This window comes from Eleutherodactylus coqui, chromosome 4 (assembly GCF_035609145.1).
Source record: "Eleutherodactylus coqui strain aEleCoq1 chromosome 4, aEleCoq1.hap1, whole genome shotgun sequence".
Classification (NCBI taxonomy): Eukaryota; Metazoa; Chordata; class Amphibia; order Anura; family Eleutherodactylidae; genus Eleutherodactylus; species Eleutherodactylus coqui.
The window spans coordinates 49,478,334-49,497,046 of record NC_089840.1 but is presented as its reverse complement, the minus strand read 5'-3'; positions in this window follow the sequence as shown (position 1 = coordinate 49,497,046).

Genomic DNA, 18,713 nt, shown 5'->3' with positions numbered 1-18,713 from the left:
GGGAGAACAGCAGAGCCTCCACCGCCATTGCCAACGACTAACATCCCTCATGTTCATGTGCACCACATAAGTTTCGCATAGTGGTGATAGTCATTAAGAGAATGGAGGCGGAGTCACTGGAGATTTCTTTTGGCCATCCGGCTTCATTCACTATAAACAGGCAGTCGTTCAGAGATGAACGATTGCCTGATCACATGAGTTCACAGTCTCTTGGTTTTTAGATGAGCTAAAACCAAACGACTCTGACAAGGGAGTGGTTTCTCTCTCACTGCCCTGTCAGTGGCTGAGTGTACATGGAGTGTCTACCACCCAATTTGCTATTTCCAACGATAATTTGGGCAATAATTGCTCCATTTGAAGGTACCTTTTGACTCCACTCCTCAGATTTGTAAACCTTAACTCGATAACGTCTCTACTTGTTGTCAAGCCTTTCCTACCTACTTTCTACTCACCTCTCCAAAATGTTTGTGCTTCTTCTTTGTGCTATTCTGTTTTACCACCCTGAAGCTGAGCTGAGTATCAACTGTTTAGTTTCAACAAGTTTTTATTAAAAGTTTCCACATGAGTGTCTACTGTCTAGCTGGAGACTGGCATCCAGTTACGCTCTTGAAGTAAAAGGTAATTTCACAGACTGAAATCCTGTAATAGTCCAACGGTGACAAGATAAAAAATGATTCCTGCGCTACTTAAGTGCCTGAAGTTTTAATAAAGTAGAAGAACTTGCTTCACAGGGAGGGTATGGATGCCACCAGATCCCTCCTGTGAGGTTAGCCAATATAAGATTGCTTGGAGGATTCAGATTTCCTTTCCAGTCATTTATTCCAGTACAGTAATATACAATTAAGGGTTAAAAGAACTCAAATATACAGCATAACAATATACAAAAAGAAAAACAGTTTTAAAAGGATAAGGGTAAGAGGGGAACACATTTCAAGGCTATACTAATCCCTTTCTCAGGCCTAATGAAGTATCCCCGAATATTTCCACTGCTTCTCTCCCTGTGGAACCACTTCTGATGGGATCATGTGCTTGTGGAGACCACTGAAGGCTAACATGGACTGTGGGTGTGGGGCCCTGTCATACGATGGGCTCCTTACCAGGTGAGTCCACGTACTGATTGTCTATATCTCACCTTATTTCTCCCCTCCTTGGAACACAGACATCATTACATATATATTTCTATGCTCTTGAAGTAAAGTCTCTCTTACAGGTGTGTCAGTGACACTATACTTGGAGGGTTCACTTTTGCCTCCGACCTTCAGTGTGTCTCATCACACACTGGCACCCCGGTACACTCCAGAGTTAACACGCTTGTTCCGCACGTCTTAACTCACTGGCATACTCAAGGTGGCAAACTGGCTGGTCAGCACAGCTCAGCTCATACCTACAGAGCATCCTTTAAAGATCACTAGTCCCAATCTCCAGCAGTACAGTGTAGTCAACCCTTCTACAGTCTCAAAACTCTTTTATATTGCTCACTGTAACCTATATAGAGTGGTACACCACTTCTCTATATGCTACTGTTCCTTAGTAGCACTACTCTTCCCTTTTCACTCTATCAACTGTCACGAGGTGCTATAAGAAACCTCCTCTCCTTAAACTCATTATGAAAAAATCAAGCACCTAGGAGTTGTCTAAATCAAATGAAACTTTATGTGTGAATGTAACAATCTTAAATGTGAGTGAATATCAGAGCAAAAGAATAATGTATTTCAGAAAACTGAACTCATGAAGGGAGGCTCTAGTACCCTGTTGTACCGCCCCTAGCTTGGATACAAGATGTGATACACAAGTGGAAGAATGTATCAAGTGGGGTACCACAAGGCTCTGTCCTAAGCCCAGTGTTGTTAACATTTTTATAAATGATTTGGAGGAGGAAATCGATGGAAAACTGATCATATTTGCTGACGACACAAAGCTAGGAGGGATAGCTAACACTAACAGGGAAAAGAGAGAGAGTATTCAAAAAGAACTAGAAAAGCTTGAACAGTTGGCGACGACTAACAGAATGGTATATAACAAGGAGAAATGCAAAGTCCAAATCTGGGCAAGAAAAATGAAAAAAGCACATACAGAATGGGAGGAATTGGGCTAAGCACCAGCACATGTGAAAAAGATCATAATACATCATAGACTGAACATGAGTCAACAATGTGATGCATCAGCCAAAAAGGCAAACACAATTCTGGGATGTATTAAGAGAAGCACAGAGTCTAGATCACATGAGGTCATTATCCCCCTCTACTCTTCCTTATTCAGGCCTCATCTAGAATACTGTGTCCAGTTCTGGGCACCCCACTTTAAAAAAGACATAGACAATCTGGAACAAGTTCAGAGAAGAGTTACCAAGATGGTGAGCGATCTGCAAATCATGTCCTGTGAGGAACGGTTAAAGGATCTGGGAATGTTTAGCTTGCAAAAAAGAAGGCTGAGAGGAGACTTAAAGGGGTTGTCCCGCGAAAGCAAGTGGGGTTATACACTTCTGTATGGCCATATTAATGCACTTTGTAATGTACATTGTGCATTAATTATGAGCCATACAGAAGTTATCAGAAGTTATTCACTTACCTGTTCCGTTGCTAGCGTCCTCGTCTCCATGGTGCCCGTCTAATTTTCAGCGTCTAATCGCCGGATTAGACGCGCTTGCGCAGTCCGGTCTTCTTCTTTTCTGAATGGGGCCGCTCGTGCCGGAGAGCGGCTCCTTGTAGCTCCGCCCCGTCACGTGCCGATTCCAGCCAATCAGGAGGCTGGAATCGGCAATGGACCGCACAGAAGCCCTGCGGTCCACCGAGGGAGAAGATCCCGGCGGCCATCTTCACCAGGTAAGTAAGAAGTCACCGGAGCGCGGGGATTCAGGTAAGCACTGTCCGGTTTTCTTTTTTAACCCCTGCATCGGGTTTGTCTCGCGCCGAACGGGAGGGCTGTTGAAAAAAAAAAAAAAAAACGTTTCGGCGCGGGACAACCCCTTTAATAGCTGTCTACAAATATCTGAAGGGCTGTGACACTGCAGAGGGATCAGCCCTATTCTCATTTGCACAAGAAAAAACTAGAAGCAATGGGTTGAAACTGAAAAAGAGGGGACACAAATTAGATATCAGAAAAAACTTTCTGACGGTGAGGGTGATCGATTAGTGGAACAGGTTACCACGGGGGGGGGGGGGGGGTGAGTTCTCCTAAACAAAGGCTGGACAAATATCTTTCTGGGATGATTTAGTGATCCTGCACTGAGCAGGGGGTTGGACCCGATGACCCTGGAGGTCCCTTCCAAACTACCATTCTATGGTTCTATGATATTCCTGCAACTCACGGGAACCACCATGGGCAGTAAAATGGCACTGCAATATGCCAACCTTTTCGTGGCAAAACTGGAAAGTGACTTTCTGGCCTCCTGCCCCGGCAAACAATCGGCGCTACATTGATGACATCATAATCATCTGGATCAGCACCGAATAGGAACTAATAAAATGATCTATAATTCTATGATACGGGTGGGCATGGCAGCATACAGGTTCTGAATGGTATCCAGTGGCATATTGGTCCACAATTATTGCAACTGAGACTTCAGATCGTGCAAACTCGTAGGCTCTCAAAGTTGGCATCCCGCATGGTCCCATATATGTTCTATTGGTGATAAATCTGGCGACTGGGCAGCTACAGAAGTGTGACAGTGCTGTAGAGACATTCCTGTGACCCCCTTGTGTGTGCGGCAAAGCGCTATTCTGCTGGAAAATGCTTCTCGTAATGCTGCCATGAGAGGTAATATATGTGGCTGCAGGATGTCCTTAACATATTGCTGCTTGATTTATATTCTGACTGTCTGCGATTTGTTACTGGACCTGTTAATCAAAATGATACTTGAGATCCTCCCCTAACCCCTATTGATGATGAGTTCCTGACATCCACCAGATCCACTTTTGCTGGGTGTTTTCCTCGATCACACTATTTCCTGTACATGCTTTAGGGTGGTTTCACATCCGTGTCAGATCCTCCGGCCGAAGGCTTTGTCACAGATGTGGCTGAAAATACTAGAAGAAAAAGTACTCCATGCAGCACTTTTTCTTCCATTCAAAAGACGACTAGCTGTGTGAAAAGCAGGTGGACCTATATTATAGTCAATGGAGTCCCCCCAATACTGTTTGGCTCCGTCCAGAGACGGGACCGTTTGACCGCAGGGATTTCCCTTTCCTGCTTCTTGAACCGAGCAGGAAAGTGGAATCCCCAGTGCAGATGTGAAATCACCCTAAAACTGTTGCATGAGAAAATCTCACAAGATTGGCGAGGAAATCCTGGCCCCGACTAGTCTAGCACTGATGACCAAGCTTTATTGGAAGTTGCTCAGATTTGCCACTTCATTTTTTGCTGCACTCCGGGGTCTAATTTTCATACAGGGAAGCTCCAATCATGAAAGGGCAGGTGTCTCTAATAAAGTGACAATTCATTGTATATCTCCACCTACAACTCACAAATAAAATGCACATTAGGACAGCAAGAATATCATCAACAGTACAAGTAAATATCAGTAGCAAGGCATAACAATGAAGAACATTCCAGCAGTCAACTATTCACAGTTCATGAATTCAGTGATGGGCGGTTGGGCATACTGACAGTCCACATCAGTTTCCATTCCTGTTACATAATGCATTACACTAACAATACATGAATGACAAATTCCCTTTCAGGCTGCTCTTTGTTCTGTATCTTTGTCATCTAAAGTTGTACTTAATCTCACTTCCTAAACCATCTGGAACAACAGAAGCGTATGACTTGCAGGAAATGGCTCATCTTGAAGAAGTGAATGTTATTTCTGGAGCAGTAAGTTGATATCACTATAATGATTTTCCATTCTATGTAAGTGATAGTAAGACCCAAGTCTTTGTACACAACAGGAATAAAGGCTACTACATTGATCTTATCCCTATATACTGCCTTTCTGTACATCTGAATGTTAAAATTCTAAAATCCTTAAATGTATCTACAGAAATATTTCATTTTTTCTTTGCATGAAGCAGTAGTTAATGTGAAAATACAAAATTTTGCAATATGTATTTTAGGAAAAAGTGGCCTCTTTCTCACTTTCCAGCAGTCTGTGGTTCCTGTTTTTCCTCTCTGCAAATTTTCTATAAGGGCGCCCACCCACTGGCGATTTTTTTTTCTTTGCGTTTTGCGTTTTTTCTCAAGAGCAATTAGAATTGAATGTACTCCTGTCCACTGGCGTTTTTTTTTGCGTTGCGTTTTTTAACATAGGAACTGTCAGTTGCATATGTGTCCTTATTTTTCTCCTAATGCACCCATGAAAGTCAATGGAAATTAATGGAAAAGCCGCGAAAACGCTGCGTTTTTCACGCACGAAAATCGCAAACGCCAGTGGGTGGGCTAGGGCACCCACCCACTGGCGATTTTTTTTCCCTGCGAAATTCGCAGCATTTTTTTTCTCTGCAGGGGTCTATGGGACTTGTAATGTTAAAATCGCGATTTCGCGGTAAATTGCGGTTTTGCGCGATCGCGATTTTAACATTACAAGTCCCATAGACCCCTGCAGAGAAAAAAATGCTGCGAATTTCGCAGGGAAAAAAAAAGCCAGTGGGTGGGCGCCCTCAGTCATCAGAAAATCCTTCTGGTGGGAAACAGTAAATGGCATTATTACTATCTGGGACATTATGAAGATTGTAAAGACATTCGGAAATCAAAGCCATGTGGCTTGGAAATTGAGGAGTAAAAGATGTCTGTCAAATTCTGCAGAGACAAGATGTGATTTTGTCATGGCGGTCTGGGCCAGATGGAGAAGAAAAGAGAAAGTGAACAGCTCTAGTCAGAAGGTATGTCACCTGTGATCACTGGATAAAATGGTACTGTAATCACTCCTATGATCTGCAGAGAATCTGTATAGAGCTGTCATCTATTGCTACATGGTGACTGTATTGCTGGAAATAATGGTACTTGTATAGTTTATTTTTCAGTAACAGTATGGTGGTGTTACATAAACATGATCTGGGGGTATTGTTCGGCCCTCATATAGTGAAATTATTGGTAAGATCAATCTTTATATTGGTCTTTAATCAGTTACAGTAGAGTGGTTTTATTCCATCACTATATAGCGGTAAAGGTAGTGAATGGTGTGGCGGTATTATTTGGCCCTTATATAGTGTTATTATTGGTAATATTAATTTTGGAGTAGTCTTTGTTCAGTAACATTTTGTAGTAGCACTCATTGTGTGGTGAAAATATCTGGTCATGATGTGAGTAGTAAAACTTGGTCTTCTTATAGTGGTTTTTTAAGTGACAGTAGGAAGTGGGTATAATAGTCATAATAATTGCAGTAATATCAACTGGAAGTTAACACTTAGGAATATTTAAACAACAATCTCTGTACTACACTCTCAGAGCCCTACGACATGCACCATAGGTGCTGGGTACACATCCTTTACTCCTGTCAGGGTGACAAGGCACTTCAACTCACTCGACATCATAGTACTCCATACCCATTGTCATACACTGTATTACATTCTTGAAGGTCTGCAGCATGTTAACCTTGTGGCCTCACGCACTGTAGATGCCAGAGTACATCCTAAATTTTGGAGTTCCCCCATAATGCCAACCACAAGAAATAATTTATTTTCCATACCCACGGTAATAGCACACTTCCTTGTGCCTCCACACTGTAATAATATCCCTTTATGCCCCACATAGTAATAGTTTCCCTTTGTGCCCCCCACAAGGTAGTAATGCCTGTTTCTGTGTCTTAAAAATAATAGTGGTCCCTATGTGCCCCCCACAAAGTAATAGTGGTTCCAGTCTACCTCTACAAAGTAATAGTGGTCCCAGTCTACCTCGACAAAGTAATAGTGGTCCCAGTCTACCTCTACAAAGTAATAGTGGTCCGAGCCTACCTCGACAAAATAATAGTGGTCCCAGTCTACCTCTACAAAGTAATAGTGGTCCCAGTCTACCTCGACAAAGTAATAGTGTCCCAGTCTACCTCTACAAAGTAATAGTGGTCCCAGTCTACCTCTACAAAGTAATAGTGGTCTCAGTCTACCTTTATAAAGTAATAGTGGTCCCAGTCTACCTCTACAAAGTAATAGTGGTCCCAGTCTACCTCTACAAAGTAATAGTGGTCCCAGTCTACCTCTACAAAGTAATAGTGGTCCCAGTCTACCTCTGCAAAGTAATAGTGGTCCCAGTCTACCTCTACAAAGTAATAGTGGTCCCAGTCTACCTCTACAAAGTAATAGTGGTCTCAGTCTACCTTTATATAGTAATAGTGGTCCCAATCTACCTCTACAAAGTAATAGTGGTCCGAGTCTACCTCGACAAAATAATAGTGGCCCCTGCGTGCCCCCACAAAGTATTAGTGGTCCAAGTCTACCTCTACAAAGTAATAGTGGTCTTTTTTGTCCCCACAATGTAATGGTGGTCTCTCTGGTAAAATTCCCTCCCCCCTCAAAGTAATAGAGCCCTCAGGACCCAGACTTGTCACCCAATCACTGTCCCCCAGGGACAGGGAACGCCAGAGGCTTCCTTCCACAGTAACTTTCTCTAGAGCCTCTCATGGCACCTCTATGTCCACAAACCTCTGTCAAACAAAAGTCACTAGACTAAAATATATCATTTTGCTCTGCTACGTGTCGTGCTATGCGACTTCCCGCACAGCATAGACTAATTCCTTTCACCTCCTGTGAGCAGTAAAGAGACTCTCTCACCTATTTTTAGCCATATGAGCTAGGCTTATGGGCTGAAAGTAAGCGACCCGCTGAGTCCAGGGATGTAAGCGTTTTACCTACCTCTCCCGTCGCTACCCCAGAGTTAGCGCTGGAAACTGCTGCTGCAATGCATTGCAATTGCTGCTAAGTAGTTTGCCCATTATAGAATTAGAACGGTGGACTACATAGCAGCGCTGCTCAGTGCACTGCAGCAGAGGCTTCCAGCACTGACACCGGGGTAAGTATAAAACATACCCGGACTCAGCAAATTACCTGCTTTCAGCTCATAAGCTTAGCGGGCTAAAAGTAGGTGACAGATTCCCTTTAAGCATTGGAGACACGAGCGGTTGCTGCAGTGACAGTTACTATTGTGAGGCCTAGGGACCTGGCTGCAATATACCTACACCACTGCTCACGCAAATTACATCTCCAAATCTGGCAATCAGAATAAATCCGTGGATCAACATCACATCTCCTGAAATATAATACTCTTGATTGGTAATGTTTTTCAAGATAGATATCCCAGCCCCTCTTGAACTTGAAAAATGAATCAACCATCACAACATCTTGTGGTAGAGAGTTCCATAGTCTCACTGCTCTTACAGTAAAGAATCCTTTTCTATAATGACAGTTAAACCTTCTATCCTCTAGACACAGAGGATGCCCTGTATTCTTGATTTATTTTAGGGGGAAGCATGGCTCTGGTCTCTAAGTCCTGGGAGTGCAAAAAACTTGTTCTACAGTGTAAAATAATAGCATAACAGTGACTGTTTAAATTCCAGCCATCACAGGAAATGGGGTGAGCCAAGAGTTAAATCCCAATGAGCAGGATGAGAGATGGAACGGTCTCAGAGACTGATTTATGGGCGTTCGGTAGCAATAGACGTGTTATTTCTCTAGTGAGTATTAATGGCCAATAACATTGTTAGAAGAAGGAAATGGAGAGCAGCTGGGCGCTGGCTCTGGGCATACATGGGAAGTCTGCATCCTGCTGAGGAAATCCTGTGTAGGGTAAGCTGCTATATACAACTGTTATACTTAAATGTAAAGCCATATCATAAGCTATAACGTCCTCATCATAACAGAGCTTGCCACAGAGGTTTCTACATACCCTGATTTATATGCCTTTCCGGGTCTATATAAAGCTGGGTGACAACCCATATGGGCAATATAATGGCTGCCATTAGTGGATGTCATGCTGATAATCCAATATTCAGAATGTTCAAAACATTTTCACAAGACTTTTTAAGGTATTATACTTTCTGGTCATTTCATTTCACATATTCTTTATAATGGGTGTGAATACTTTCGCAACAAGTTTTTATTTTGCTGTGCCAAGAGCTCAAGAGTAGCCCAGGAGCAAGGAGAGTTTGGCCGATGATAGATGAGCGTAGTCCAGCCACATGTATACACAACACACTTGTGCCCCCGCCTGACCACGGGTCTCCTGACCCGAACTCTGAGCATAACAGGGATCTATCATGCTCATAGTTCAGGTCAGGCCGAGACACCCGCCTGTATTTCGGATGCATAAATGCATCATAATATGTAAGTCTGGTCTGGGTGTATAAATGAATTACCTTACTAGTGGTCTGATTTCGGGATTTAAATTAGGGGTACAGTCTGGGATCTGCAGTTAGTTAAAGGGGTATTCCCATTGTGACCAAAATGGAAACGCTGCTCTGTATGAGGTAGCTGGGTGGTTGGGATTACGAAACCATCTGTGCGCGGCTGTGCTACACTGTTTCCATAGCATAGCGACCTTCGCTGTTTCCATATTTCGGGACTGCTCACTGTGCTATGTGGTTTACGTAACTTCTATTGGCTACTATGCGAGTTAGAGATACAGAATAGAGAAGCCTGCTTGGCTGCTCCCGAAATTCCAACCACCCCCAGGACACCTCCTATAGCCAGAGCGGTGGAGACCAAAACAGGAGATAACTGTGAGACCGGCACCTATCTGACTTTTATACCATATTCTGTGGATATGCCATAAAGGTATGAGGTGGGAATACCCTACTAAGGGGTCTAGGGTCTGAACATATGGGTCTGGTCTTGGTTTTGATTCTGGGGGTGTGATATTGGGTCTACTATTAATTAAGGGGTCTGGTGTCTGTATGTATGGGTCTGTCCAGTGCTCTGAATTTATTTAGGATGTATGATCTAGTGTCTGAATTTATTAGATAGTCTGCTTTGGGTTTGGCATGTAGTAAACAATGTTAATATATTAGTATGTCATTCCCCGATGTCCCTTCTCGAAAGTTGGCAAGTATGAAATGGTGCCAAGGCTCAATGCAGCAGCTATCAGGGCTGAAGAGAAGCCCAGAAGCAAGGAACGTAATTAATAGAGATGAGCGAACGTACTCGGTAAGGCCGATTTCGCAATCGAGCACCGCGATTTTCGAGTACTTCACTATTCGGGTGAAAAGATTCGGGGGGCGCCGTGGGTGAGCGGGGGGTTGCAGAGGGGAGTGGGGGAGAGAGGGAGAGAGAGCTCCCACCTGTTCCGCGCTGCTACCCCCCGCTCCACCACGCCACGCCCCGCCCCCCGGCGACCCCCGAATCTTTTCACCCGAGTAGTGAAGTACTCGAAAATCTCGGTGCTCGATTGCGAAATCGGCCTTACCGAGTACGTTCGCTCATCTCTAGTAATTAACCCATTAGCCCCATAGGGCTTACATTTATGTCCTGGCTGTATTGAGTTTAAATAGATTGGGGTCACAAGTCGATCCCATTCAATACAAGGTGAGGGCCGACTTTCTGTGATAGCAGACACCAGTCTGTAATAGCCATCATCAACGCTAATGCTGAGCGTGGCGTTAACCCTAAATACCGCTGTCAACTATTACAGTGTCATTTAAATTCCCCGATTATTGTTTTGGGGACCCTCCATCCCGTGATGTAGTTGCACCGTGCCATTTGGTTGCCATGGAAGCTGGGGGCCTTCTGAGGACCCCAAGTGCCGCCATGAATAAATTCAGTGTTATGTAATACTGTGCTATTACATTATACTGTATGAGTGATCAGACAATAGCAAGTTCAAGTCAGGGCTCAGTCACACGGGCGCATCGGCACTCATGTTCCTGCACGAAGAAGATGGCTGCACTGCAGATGCAGACGACTCTCTGCACCGCCGGAAGAAAGAACATGTGACCGGCTCCATTGCGGGTCATGTGTTCTTTCTTCCGGCACTGCGGAGAGTCATCCGTCCTGCAGTGTGGCTGTCTTCTTCATGCGGGAACACGGCGCATCGGCGCCCGGATGCCCCCGTGTGACTGAGCCCTCAGGGAGAAAAAAATGTAAAAATAAGTAAAACAATTTTTTTTTAATTATTGGAAAAAAATATTAAAAACAGAAGTTAGTCCGGCCGTAAGAGTAAAACGCAGCATTTTATAGCTGTGAACCCGGCTGTGACCCTGTGTAAAGCCACGTAAGGTGTGGTCATGCGCAGTACACCTGTATTTTTTGGGGTTTATATTTCCCGTGCTGTCCCTTAGTAATGATGTGTATACCCGCAGGGCATACGCAATTACTGTACATTGTATATATGTGACAATAGAGAACAATATTGTATATATGTGGCAAAATAGAACATGTATTCTATTTTGCACGAACGGATTATGCAATTCAGACATGCTAATAAGAGCAGAAATGCAGTCCTAAGCTCTCGCTCACGACCTGAAGGTTGCAAGTTCAATCCCCGCCTGGCTCAGGTAGCCGCCTCAAGGTTGACTCAGCCTTCCATCCTTCCGAGGGAATGAGTAAGCAGCTTGCTGGGGATAATAAATAAATTACGGTAACTGAAAACGCTGCGGAATAAGTTGGCGCATTCAGACGAGTGAGTTTATGTGCGTACATACGTATGCATATAACCACGCGTCTATTAGAACCATTGGTTTCCTATGGTGTGTTCCCATGTCTGTGTTTTACAGGCATGCAAAACATAGGACATGCGTGCACTATAGGTCCATGGTACGTGTCAATATTCTCCACGGGGAGTCCCCTCATCACTGAACATTGACATAGCATTGTCACAGTGTTCAGTGACAAGGGGACTCTCCACGGGGAGTAAAAGATCCCCTGTGACAGCTGTGGCAGAGGATCACAAAGCTCTCCGATTGATTTCAATGAATGGCCGAGCGCTGGCTGTGATTGGCTCAGCGCTGTGATTAATCACAGGCAGCGCTCAGCTGTCACTCAATGAATGGCTGAGCACTGCCTGTGATTGGCTGAACACTCAGCCAATCAGATGCAGTCCTTTCAGCAGGCAGGGATTTTAAATCCCCGCCTGCTGAAAGAATTTCATTACAGTGACGGGACCCAAGCGGCTAGACACGCCTGAGCCCCTGCAGCCGCAGGCAGGTAAGTATAGATTTTTAAATTTTTTCTTACACCAGATAGGAATGATTTTCAGGGAATGGCTTATATTTAAAGCCCTATCCCTGAAAATCACTGCAGGGGTTGCCGGCAAACCATTGCTTGCAATGGGGCCGCTGGCAGTAGCCGTGGCCCCATTGAAAGCAATACTGCACGGACATGCATTCACGCCTGTTTGTGCACATACGTGGGTGTGCCGGTTTTGTGCTCACATATGTACGCACCAGCAGACGCTTGTGTGAATGCACCCTAAGGATTTAAGAATGAATTTTGAAGAATGACGAACTCAGCTCTGCTACATCTGTGTATGAATTTAATTAATCAGAAGGGGAAGGCTGCTTTATATATTACAGTGGAATCATTAGTTTTACATCTGGAATGCCCCATCTCCCAGCCTGCCTCCTCCCTCCAGATATCCTTCATGCTGATTTACGGTTTGTCATTCAACTTTTATAAGTGAAAAGTTACAAACTTTCTGACCTACTAAGAACGATTTCCTGTCTACCAGGAAGAAGTACCATTGTCCCTCAGAATAGACACTAGTGACTTACTCAGGCAGCGAATACCCTTACAGTCACAATATTCTAGATTTGCTTTAAACAGACATATTTAACCCTACCAATGGATGTCCAAACTTGTTTTAAAAGACAATTGAAATCCATCCAGCTTTTCTCCCTGGCAGCGCTATGAGAATAAAAGAGTCATATTCTGGACATTTTGTCAATGTAGAAAGTGCCACTTTTCTTCAATTCCTAGAGCCATTAATCCCTAAATACTGAAGACTGCTTGTGCCTCAATGACCAACTGATTTTTCAGTTTGTTACCTTCCTAGAGCCATCACTTCTTAATTTTTCGGTCACATACCCGTATGAGGGCTTGTTTATTGCAGGACAAGTTGTATATTTTAATGGCATTATTTGGGGGTAATATAATGTATGGTATAAATTATATTCATTTTTTTAGGGGGATTGGGGAATATAAAAGAAGTCCTACTATTTGTTTTTTAGGTTTACAGCGTTCAGCATGCAGATGAAGTAATGGGATAAGATTATTCTCCGGGTCGGCACAATTCCAACAACACCAAGTTTATACGTTTTTTTGTTTTGCTATTTTTGTACAATATAAGGACTTTTTTTTAAAGATTTGTTTGTGTTGCTGCATTTCTAGAGCCAGAGCATTTTCATTTTCCATCGACAGAGTTCTAAGAGGGCTTGATTTTTTTCGTGGGCTGAGCCCTACTCTTGATTGATTCCATTTTTGGTAACATACAACATTTTGATCACTTTTTAGTCCATTTTATCAAGAAACGAGAGAGAATTTTTATGCATTTTTTTTTTATTGGCGTTGACCATGCACTATGAATAATATGTTAAACTAATTCTGCTGGTCGGTACGATTACATCGATACAACACTTAAATAGTGGTTATTTTTGCAATATTTTTTAACATTAAAAAAAACATTATTTTTTTCAATCATCATATTCAAAGATCGCTAACATTATTTTCTTCTGTCAGCGGTGCTGTGCAAGTTTTTTTTTTGCAGGACATATTGTTTGTTTTTATGATACCATTAGGTGATTCATATGACTTATTAATCACTTTCTATTATGCTTTTTGTGAGGCAAGATATGCAAAAATTAGCTATTTTTGCCATAGCTTTTAGATTTTTTCCTGGCATGCACCATACGAGCCAAATACTGTACTAACTTTTTTAAGTGGGTTATTGTAGCAATTTTCAATTGGTGATTTTTTTGTGTGTTCTTTTGTACATAATGATGGCTTCTTCATATTGGCGATCCGGATTCGCAGCAAAATCGCAATTGTTTTTAGGCAATTTTTGTGTCACACACACATAGAACACAGCAAAAAATGCCCTAAGGGCTCCTACACACTGGCAAGGGCGATATCGGGCCATGAATCACAGCTCGATATCGCACCTGCCACTATGGGAAATCTCTGTGGATGCGAGGCGTTTTAATGTGGGAACAGCCTCGCATCACCTCGAGAAAGAAATGGAATCCCCTGCTGCAGCTGTCACAGTCATCCCATTGCTTTCAATAGGGCCGGCTCTGCTGCCGCCGGCCCCATTGAGAGCAATGGGAGATCTCGCAGAAAGATTAGATATGCTGCGATCTGTTTCCCGCATAGCATCCCATTGCGATGCCATGCGGGAAAACATCCCTAATGTGAATGAACCCATTCAAAAAATGGCTTTTCATATCTGTGGAAGATTTGTGTGTCTCACAAATCTTGCGCGATTTTCATAGTGACATCATAACATAGTGTATTTAAGCATTTACCGCTGTATGAGCCGGCGTTTCGCTGCATATGGCGGCGATTTTGGACTGCGCATGACAGCCTATCTCATGCATGTTGTCATGTGCAGTCTTCCTGTTTTCCATTTTATAGATTTTCTGCTCTTTCGCTTAGCGTATAAACTGTAATTGCATATGTACCACGTCCATTACGCACCGATAGAGAACAATAGGGCTCTATTGTGCGTAATACATGGTAAGAGTGAACACCCACTGGCGATCTGTTAGCCTTGCGATGCGAGAGTGAGTGAAAATGCATGATAATGAAACCAATGATTTTCAATGGTTTCATTCTCATTAGCGATGTTTTCACTGTAATCTCGCATCGCAAAGAAGAATGTGCGATATAACCCATTGATTTCAATGGGGCCAGCAGCAGCAACACTAGCCCCATTGAGATCATTGGGAGTACATTGCGTTCCCCTGGCACAGCTGTGACAGCTAAGGCAGGGGGCTCCTTCATCCCCATGGTCTCCACAGCCCCATTGAAAGCAATAAAATGAAGGCTACCACAGAGGCAATGATTTTTGGGGAAGGGCTTGAAATATAGGCCCTTTCCTGAAAATCATGGCAATCTGTAAAGAAAATGTGAAAAAGATTAACTCACATAGAAGACCAGCCCGGCTCTTCTCTCTGGCCCCGGGAAGTCATCTTCTGTGTTCTGGAGGTCAGGAATTAAAAAATCCCCGCCTCCAGAAAGCGCTACCTCTGATTGGCTAAGTGCTGTGGCCAATCAGAAGCAGAGCCCAGCCGTCATTGAATGACAGCTGATTGCTGCCTCTGATTGGCTGAGCGCTGTGGCGCTGCCTCTGATTGTCTAATTTTTTAAAATCCTGACCAGGAAGCTATGCTGGAGAACTTCAATCAAGTGCCGGGGTGCTTCGGTAGACTGTGCCAGATAGCGCCTCTTAGGTGATGTATTTCTTTTTTTTTTTTTGTTTCTTTCTTAGGCAGCTAGGGCTTATTTTCAGCCTTTTACAGTAAGATTAGCTACTGTAAAAGTTGGATTGCATCGCACAAAAAACGCGTTTTCCTTTGATGCAACAGAAAGGAAGGGTCCATAGGGAAACATGGGCTACAAAGCATTGCAAATCACGGCTGTATAGAGCATGGTTCGATTTTGTATTCTCACAATGTCCCAGGCTACAAAACATTGCTAATGTGAAGGAAGCCATTAATAAGCAAGGGCTTCACATACATGTGATTTGCAGCACTGTCGCATTACAAGAAGATCACGCGATTTTTTTATGCTCAGTATGCTGCTAGGTTTTTCTTTATTTTGACATTTTTTAATGCAGATCATGTGATACTAATATTCTTAGAGGTATCTATCACTACTCCACTATCCAATCAGCATTTATGGTTCCACCATGCTTTCTGTTACCCCTCACTGTTTCGGAGTTTCAGATGATTTTACAATTACCTGTGTTTGGCTTTTAAATGTTTTTATCTGTTTTTTTATTCACTTTTTATATTTATTTGATATCAATAAAGTTTTTATACATATTTTTATATTGGGTGTACATTAGTCTTTGCTTATTTTCATTTTTTGTGATCATCTGTGTTTATCCCTGTGAATCTGGTAAGCCCTATCCATGTGGTGATCCAAGGTCGAATGTTCTTACTGTATTTGTTGTTCTGGCGTATACATGCTGGTTTATATTAGTTTTCTTAGATTTTATGTATATCCAATAAATGTTATATTTTAATATCTCACTTGCTGCTACAAATGAGATTTTGGGGAATAAACCTTAAAACCCGTTACTTCAGCTGCTCTTCTTGGCTTCTGCTGCTACATTATCTTCTCAGACGAGGCCACATTTCCTCTGTCAGGATATGTCAAGCAATATGATGTGCAGATATAAGGTACCCAAACTCCCCATGTCTACAGAGAACATGACCAAGATAGACCAAAACTAAATGCTTGTTGTGGTGTAATGAAGGACGGGATTATCAGTTCGTTTTTGTTCAATAAAACTGGCTCCGTGGACCTTGACATGTTGGACCAGTTCCTGTACCCAGAATAGTTAATCTGCAACCTTACATCATCTTCCACCAAAATGGAGCACCCAGTATTGGGGTAGGGATTTTCAGAGTTCCTTCAAGAAGACATTTCTAAATCAGTGGATTGATGGCGGTGGACTAATTCGGAAGCCTGTTCATCAGATTTTACTCCGCTGGATTTCTTTCTCTGGGGTTATGTGAAGGACTATGTATTTGTGACTGCAGTGAATGATCTTCCAGATTTACGATCCCATATCTGTGATATGATTGCTACTGTATCTGTGGATATGTTGGAGAGAATGTGGCAAGAAATTGAATACAGACTTGATATTGTTCATGCTATGAATGGGGCACATGTAGAGGTTTATTAGTCATAGAATCATAGAATGGTAGAGTTGGAAGGGACCTCCAGGGTCATCGGGTCCAACCCCCTGCTCAGTGCAGGATTCACTAAATCATCCTAGACAGTGGTAACCTGTTCTACTCATTGATCTCCCTCACTGTCAGAAAGTTTTTTCTAATATCTAATCTGTGTCTTCTCCCTTTCAGTTTCATCCCATTGCTTCTAGTCTGCACTGTGACAACCCTTCAGATATTTGTAGATGGTGTTTGCCAAAAACATTTTTTGAGTTCTTCCTACATTTCCTGTATTTTCATTTTCCTTCCGTTCATACCTTTTGTTCTGTGAACTGGTTAAATGTTGGACGTTTGAACAGAAAACTCTACATTATGAAACAAATCAGTACTGAAGCTTAGACTCTAACAACAACATGGTGTGAAAGGTGGGCAATCATCTGTCTGGTACTGTAGGTTCTCGATACTATTTTACCAGACAACATACAGAAACGATCAGTATTTAACATCAGTACTTATATGATAATGCTACAATTATACATTGTTGTAATAATAATTAACAAAAAATAGATATTTAAAGGACCGGTCTGGCAATTTTTTTCATTCATTATGTAACTAGCCCCCAGTATATAGAAGTCGGCTAGTATTAGCTTGGTTAGTTATTCCTTTCTATCTTAAATTCCTGGCCTCTTTTTTCTCAGGTGGTCTTGTGATCTTAGTTCTCACCAGTTGAGTGTTACTTAGGTTTTTGTCTTGTCAAACAAGTCCGTTTCTCAGTCAGTATAATTCTTGTGTGATGGACCCCACCACACAAGCTCTTCAGGGAGAGACACAGACACTTCTATCACAGTTAGTGGTTATGATCACACAACTCATCCTACTGACTATATACTTATGATCGATCACTTATTTACGTTAATACATAATGTAATGACAGTGCTCTTTCTGCAGCAGAGATGGTACAGTCTCTAGGTACTGGTGTATCTTGTCTCCACCACAAGCATAGGTGGAGACCTAGTGATGGGCTGTATATGCCCACTGTATACCCAGAAGTTACTGATTGGCTTCCTGGAGCAAGGTCCTAGCAGCGTGGGGACTGAAGTTTGCCTTGGATGGAGGGTTAGGGTTAGTTTAAGTGTTAGGCTTACATTATTAGCTGTTTACACCTAATAATGTAAGCCTAACACTTAAACTAACCGTAACCCTGCATACAAGGCGACCCATTCCCGGCAGCCTACCATCATCCCGGGCGACAGCTCTTGTCGCGCTTGCTGCAGCTGTGCCAGGGGTATCCTGTGTGTGGTGGGGAGAGGAGTGTGGAGCATACTCACAGCGGTTCCAGCCGAATGGAGACCAGTAGCGGAGATGAGAGCAGTGGAGACCCCAGTGACAGCGCTCCCGGCTGCAGCAGGCACAGGGGGAACGGGAGCCCAGATTGTCAGTGAGGTATGGAGGGGAGCCTGGAGCACATTTAGAGTGGTCCCTGCTAGCAGCGGGCAACCGGGGGAATGGCAGTGGAGGTGGCAGTCCACCAAGGAGAGCAGCGGGGAGCTGAGTGACAATGGTCCCACCTTCAGCAGCGGCCACAGGCTGCACGGGAGCAGTGCCCTCCCTGCTGCAGTACTACCCAATCGGAAGCTAGGGGCATGACAGGGGCATTCCCTCCTGCTAAGTGCTGTCACACCCCTAGCTTCCGATATCGACAGTACCCAGTCTCTAACTGGTGAAAGTGAAAGCAGAATTCTCAGATCAAGATGGTAAATGATAAGCATCAGACAGGAGGCTGCACTGCATGGAAATTACTGCATTGTATAGAGGAAACCACCACAGTGTGACAGGCAATCAGTTGAGGGGGCAGGGATGGAAAAATGTGTTTTCGTTGGAGTGGCCCTTTGATAAAACATTACCTAGATAATCTGTATCTCTTACAACATTTATTGATGTGATCATATTGATTACCAGG